Source organism: Odocoileus virginianus, chromosome 23 (assembly GCF_023699985.2).
Source record: "Odocoileus virginianus isolate 20LAN1187 ecotype Illinois chromosome 23, Ovbor_1.2, whole genome shotgun sequence".
Lineage (NCBI taxonomy): Eukaryota > Metazoa > Chordata > Mammalia > Artiodactyla > Cervidae > Odocoileus > Odocoileus virginianus.
In genome coordinates, this window is record NC_069696.1 from 38,473,300 (window position 1) to 38,480,418 (window position 7,119).

Sequence of the window (7,119 nt, forward strand, 5' to 3'; positions counted from 1 at the left end):
GGTTATCTATTTTACCTACAGCGATGTTATATGTTTCAGTGCTACTCTCTCCTTCATCCCACCTTTTCCTTCCCCAGCTGTGCCCACAAGTCTGTTCTCTATATCTGAATCTCTATTCCTATGCTGCAAATAGATTAATCAGTATCAGTTTTCTAGACTTCATATATATACGTTGTTATTGTTTAGTCGCTAAGTCTTGTCTGACTCTTTTGCAACCCCATGGACTGCAGCCTACCAAGCTCCTCTGTCCCTGGGATTCTCCAGGCAAGAATACTAGAGTGGGTTGCCTTTCCTCCTCCAGGGGATCTTCCCAACCCAGGGATCAAACTTACGACTGTTATGCCTCCTGAATTGGCAGGTGGGTTCTTTACCACTAGCACCACCTGGGAAGCTATATATACATTAATATACCCTATTCTTCTCTTTTCCAAAAGTATGGAATACTTCACGAATTTGCATTGTCATCCTTGCGGAGAGGCCATGTTAATCTTCTTTATATTGTTCCAGTTTTTTAGTATATGTGCTGCTAAAGCAAACACGAGTAGTCACCTCTGGATTGGGCAATGGAAATGGTCAGTGTCTTGATCTGAGTGGTGATCAGCCAAGTGGAGACATAGGTCGAAGTCTTTTAGGCGCCCACTTAAGATCTGTGCACCTTATTGTGTTTCATACCTAAGTAAACATTTTTTAAAAGCTTTAAAAAACGTTTTGAGGCATATAGTCACTTGACCCAAGACTTGGAGACTGAGTCTGTCATGCACAGGCAGAGCAGGCTTCATGGCTGACACCTTGCTCCAGCCCCAGTCACCTTCTGTGACAATACATTCTTAAAAATGTCTAGCATAAACAAACATATGAAAAGATGCTCAACATCACTCATTATCAGAGACATGCAAATCAAAACCACAATGAGGTACCATTGCATGCCAGGCAGGATGTATGCTATCCAAAAGTCTACAAACAATAAATGCTGGAGAGGGTGTGGAGAAAAGGGAACCCTCTTACATTGTTGGTGGGAATGCAAACTAGTACAGCTGCTATGGAGAACAGTGTGGAGATTTCTTAAAAAACTGGAAATAGAACTGCCATGTGACCCAGCAATCCCACTTCTGGGCATACACACCGAGGAAACCAGATCTGAAAGAGACACATGCACCCCAATGTTCATTGCAGCACTGTTTATAATAGCCAGGACATGGAAGCAACCTAGATGCCCATCAGCAGACAAATGGATAAGGAAGCTGTGGTACACATACACCATGGAATATTACTCAGCCGTTAAAAAGAATTCATTTGAATCAGTTCTAATGAGATGGATGAAACTGGAGCCCATTATACAGAGTGAAGTAAGCCAGAAATATAAAGACCATTACAGCATATAATGGTCCCATAACCATTATATGGGTTATAATCCCATAACACATATATATGGGATTTAGAAAGATGGTAACGATAGCCCTATATGCAAAACAGAAAAAGAGACACAGATGTACAGAACAGACTTGTGGACTCTGTGGGAGAAGGCAAGGGTGGGATGTTTCGAGAGAACAGCATCGAAACATGTATATTATCTAGGGTGAAACAGATCACCAACACAGGTTGGATGCATGAGACGAGTGCTCAGGCCTGGTGCACTGGGAAGACCCAGAGGGATCGGGTAGAGAGGGAGGTGGGGGGGGTGGGGGATCGGGATGGGGAATACATGTAAATCCATGGCTGATTCATGTCAATGTATGACAAAACCCACTACAATATTGTAAAGTAATTAGCCTCCAATAAAAATAAATGGAAAAAAATACAAAAAAACAAACAAAAAATGTCTAGCATAGTATTTGTCACCCCACACAGGCTCTGCCAGAAATCTGCCACTCCTCCATCAAAGGGTACCGTCCAGGCCCCGCCCCACCCCTGGCACCCTCAATCTGGGCGAGCCTGTGACTGTTTTGACCAATAGAGTGTGACAGCGGCAACACTGGCTGACTTCCAAGGCCGGGTCATAAAGGGCGATGGGTTCCTCAGGCTCTCTTTGGACATGCCATGTTGGAAGCTGGCCTCCCCAAGGCCGTGATGCTTAGAGACCGTGCTTAAAGCCTGCTGAGAGATAGAGTGAGGTGCCTGAGGAGCCCCAGCTGTCCAGCCTCTAGCTGCTTTTTGATCCCCACTGATGTCACATGAGCAAAGACGAGAAGTCTGAGTCATGAGTAACTCATGAGCTACAAAAATGGTGGCTGCCTTTCGTTGTAGGCTGTCTTTTGGGGTGGACTGACATGCACCAATAGGTAACTTGAACATCTGGTAACTTCATTCCCCAGGGCTTTTCCAGGCCCTCTCTCTGCCGCTCATCCAGGCACATCTGGGTACACTCAGTTCCTTACTGCACAACGGTGTTCTCCTGCCTGTGGGGCAGGAATCTTCTCCCCCGTTCCAGACCCAGCTTCTGCCCTGCCTCCTCCAGGAAGCCTTCCTGTTTGTTTATAAGCAAGCTGATAGCAGGCTTCCCAGGTGGTTCCTGCTGTAAAGAATCCGCCTACCAGTGCAGAAGACAGACATAAGAGATGCGGGTTCGATCCCTGGGTCAGGAAGATCCCCTAGAGATGGAAATGACAACCCACTTCAGTATTCTTGCCTGGAGAATCCCATGGACAGAGGAGCCTGGCGGTCTATAGTCCATGGGGACACAAAGAGTCGTACATGAGTGAAGTGGTTTAGCACACTGCAAGCTGATGGTGGGGGGTGGTGATCATGCGGGCAGCTACGCCAGTACAAAAGCAGAGGGTATATGGGAACTATCTGTGCACCAGACTGTGTCTGAGTTCAAATTCCAGAGCTCCCACTTCCCAGCTGGGTGCCCTTGGGCGAGGTACTTAACTGGAGAAGCAGGGTTCTCATCCATAAAATGGGAGTAATAATCGTGGCTACTTCCCAGGTCTGTCCTGAGGATTCAAGGGATTAATCTATGGAAAGCACTCATTATGGCCTGGCAAACAAGCACGCTGAAATGTTCATCCTCAAAACAGCCCTATCTGATAGGTTCTATTCTCCCCATTTTACAGATAAGGAGACTGAGGCACTGAGAGGGGTTTAAATGCAGGCTCCAGAGCCTGTGCCATGCTGCAGGTTCATTTCATCAGGCTACATTTACTGCAGGGGAGTTGGAAAATGAGGCCAAGAAAGCAGGTTCCGGCTCCCCAAAGTACTGTAACAGATGAGAGGCCGAGTTAAGAGTTAAACCTGGTTTTCTCGCCCACACTGAGGTTGCTCACTCTCCCCAAAGCATGTAAAAGTCAACAGGTTCCTGGCTGGGGTGGGAAGCTCAGCCTTTGGCCTTACCTGAGCCTGGGTTTCCTCGCCTGCTCTGGAGGGTAAGAGGCCCCGCCCCCTGGGCTGGGTCTTGGAGAGTAAGAGGCCCCGCCCACTGGGCTGGGTCTTGGAGAGTAAGAGGCCCCGCCCACTGGGCTTACGCGAGATGGACGAGTTCTGCACCGGTGCGAGCGAGCTCTCTTTTTTTTTTTTTTACAGATTAAACCATTTTTTTTAATATAAGCTTATCTGGCACAAAATTCACTGAAGATACACTTCACTTTTACACAAGTCTGTAAACAGAAAAATGCATTGACACACAAGAAAGTTTAGGTTGGTGCTTCAAAGTAAATTTAAACAAATGATTTCCAAAGAGTATACCGGTTGTTGATGGCTCTTGTGTGTGCACTGTATCATGCATATGTTTCATTGTGTATTATGTTTAAGGCCAATAGAATCTGTACGAATTGCTCGTTTGATTCCTGATAGGCTGACACAATACAGATATTATTTTCTTTTTCGCTATACAAATAAATCATATAAAACGTTCCCTGGTACAGAGCTATAAAATTATTTCCTCCACTTAAGTCTTACAGCAATTTTACAAGGCACTGCTTATGATGAGGACCCTGTCTTTGAAATATGTGGATCTTTTATCACTAGGATACACAATTCAAATGCATAGGACTCAGTGACTTCTTGGTATTTTAAAAAGTCTAAATTTTAAGGATAGAAATATATAAGATCTTAGAAAGCACAACTAAGTTTCTTAAGCAGGTGGTGGAAGGGCAGTGGCAAAAAAAAAAAAAAACAAAAACCCAGGACAGATGGTCCATAAAAAAGCTGTTTGAAAATTATCATATACAAGTAGTTATTTTTCATCATAGTTGTATTTTTCTAATTACAGTTATGCCATCACAAAATACATTTATTTTTATTCTTTATTTAAATTATAATGAGTGGTATTTCTTCCTAAATAGCCATTAAGTTCTTTGGAGATTTTAATCTACTTAAACTACTTTAATAAATAAGAATTTATTGTGAGCACTGAAGGCCAGTGGATGATTATTCACCAGCCTTCCTGCTAGGACCGCCCCCACACCTCACCTTCTCCTCTGGGGTGGGGACTGAGTCATGGGGACCACGGTGAGCAGGACTGATGGCTCTAAATGGTGCAAGTCCGAGCAAGTGAGGGGAATGAAGGCCCTGTGGGAACAGAACATAAGATTTCCTGCCCCTGATTCTTTGCACTGGCTGTTCCTTCTGCCTGGACAGCCCTGCCCTCTCTTGTCTTTTTCCCAGCATTAGGTTTTGATGCCCCCAGGGCAGAAGACTTGTTCTACTTACCTTTGGGAGCAACTTAGTCTACAGTGCTTGGCCCAGGGCACAAAACAGAGACTGTAGACAGAGACTGGGCCGGGAACAGTGTGTGCAGGTGGGCCTGGGGGCGTGGGGTGGAGGAGAGAAGGAGCGACTCTCGGTGGGCAGCCCCACACTTAGCGCAGCACCGACAACATCATCTATGTGACTCCACATGTCTAGCTGTTTGTTAATTAGGAGCTAATTCTGGAAACTGTTTAATACATAGATGTCCTGTATACAATAAGTGCTCAAAACTATTTGGTGTTGTTGCTGTTGAGTGCCGGCTTTGTGTCAAGTCTGTTACATACTCATTTAATGACACACAACCCTTATTGTCTCCACTGTCCCGGGTCACGACCTCACTGGAGTGGCCGGGCTAGAATTTGAACCCCGTTCTGCAGGATCCTTCATTTGGTCCCAGCAGCCTGCAGAGGAAGGCAGGCAAGTCAGGGAGGCCCCAGTGACTCAGAGCTGGCGGGTCCCCTGGCCCGCCCTTTCCTCCTGACTCAGCCCAGGCGGTTCAGCGGGCCTTTCTCTGGAATTCAGGGCCCCCAGGCAACGTTCCTGAATGGCTGTCTCCTCTGCGGTACACTCCCGGGAGAGCTGGCAGACGGCTGTGTTCCCATCGCAGCCTTGTCTGTGTCCTGCATCCCCCTTGGGGTCTCCATCTTCTCTCAGGAGGGTGGTCAGTGACTTGCTGGGGTGGACATCTCCCTCCCAATTTCCCTGTGATGCAGAGGGGCAAACCGAGGCAGAGGGGACCCGAGGTGTGGCTGGGTCATACAGCCATGGTTGAGGGTAGGGATGGGAGTAGGAGAAGCTCATATTCAATTTCTGGCTGCTTTTTTCTGTCTTTGCCCAGCCCTGGACCCCTGAATGGGACCCTTCAGCCCAGCCCAGCTCCCAGGCCTGGACAGGTGAAGGTCAGGCACGCACAGACCTCTGTAACTGACCTGAATGGGGACAAGTGTGAGTTGCCTTTTTACTCTGCTGCTGCCAAGAGAAGGTAGAGACGTGGCTACCTCTTCTCCGTCTGGTCCCCCTGGAGTCTCCAGCTCAATAATGTGATGCTGGAGCATGGCTCCTGCCAGCCATTCCCTGCTGCCATTCTGCCTTACGGTGCCCTGCTGTCCCTGTCTTCTGGAACCCAGGCTCACCCAGGCTACCAAAGCCTTGGCCCTCAGTTCCCCCAATTTCTATAAAATGGTAGTCTTATTTCCCCAGTTTCATTCAGATATAATTTGGGGGGAGAGGGGAGGAATCAAGTCATTTTATTGATGGAGGGGTGAAAGGCTGGGAGGACAGTGAGATCTGATGTCCTTCTGGGCGGGATCTCCCCCAGCCTCAGTAGCTGAAAGTTCCTTCAGATATAATTGATACACAACACTACATTAGTTGAAGGTGTGCAACACAATGATTTGATACATGTTTAAATTGTGAAAGGATTGCCATAATAAGTTTAGTTCACATCCATCGCCTCCCATTGCTACAAATTGTTTTTTTCTTCCAAAGAGGACTTCAAAGATCTACTCTGGTAGCAACTTTCAAATATACAAAAGAGTATTGTTAGCTATAATCACCCTGTTGTATATTTCATCCCCAGCGCTTATTTATCTTTCTAACTGGAAGTTTGTACTTTTTGACTCCCTTCACCCATTTTTCCCTGCCCCCAGCCCCCACCCTTGGCAACCACCAGTCTGTTCTGTTTCCATGAGTTCGGTTATTTTGGTTTCCACATGCAAGCGAAATCACACAGTACTTGTCTTTGTCTGACTTATTTCACTTGATGTAATGCCCCCAGGTCCATCCATGTTGTTGCAAATGGTAGGATTTCCTTCTTTATTTTACAGCTAATGAAAGGTGATCATTTTAAATACCCTTCTGGCCCAGATTCCTGTGATTGGTCACAAAAGAATCCCCAGCATCCTCCTTCCTTCCCCACCTCCACAAAATAGGTCTCAGGGAAGCAGGGCCCCTCTGGCCTTCTGCACAGAGTGACCCTAGGGGACTCCTGGGCAGTGGGAGAGGAAGAGACATTGTTAGATGAATTCAATTGAGCATGTGCATTAAGGCCCCTCAGATGAAGGGTAGAGAAAAGTTAGATTGTGACTTGCCTAGAATCACAAGCACGTGCTATACTGGGATTGAACCCCGGGGAAGTTTGGCTCTTGTGTCTTGAAGCCCATCAAAATGAATTCTCCCCGTTGCCAGGTTCATTCATCAGTCTCCTACTGAACACTTACCATGTGCCAGGTCTCCTGCTGAGGGCTGCCATGTATGCATTGATGTGACTCAGGCCCTGCACTTGGTGAAGAGATGGCCAGACAAGGTGAGATCAGTCTGGGGGCTGGGGTGGGGAGCCCGGGTCCACCACACATGCACATTTCCCATCTAGCAGGCGAGAGAAATCAAGGCTCCAGTTCCTGGAGTGCAATCAGAGGCTGCCTAAGAGGAATG

General features: G+C 47.0%; 1 non-coding gene across 1 annotated transcript; it reads right to left on the reverse strand.

Annotated features, from left to right (window-relative positions):
• Positions 1–429: 429 nt before the first annotated feature.
• Positions 430–539, reverse strand: LOC139030761 (U6 spliceosomal RNA). Its single transcript, XR_011483163.1, has one exon. It is a non-coding gene; the product is annotated as a U6 spliceosomal RNA (small nuclear RNA).
• Positions 540–7,119: the final 6,580 nt, after the last annotated feature.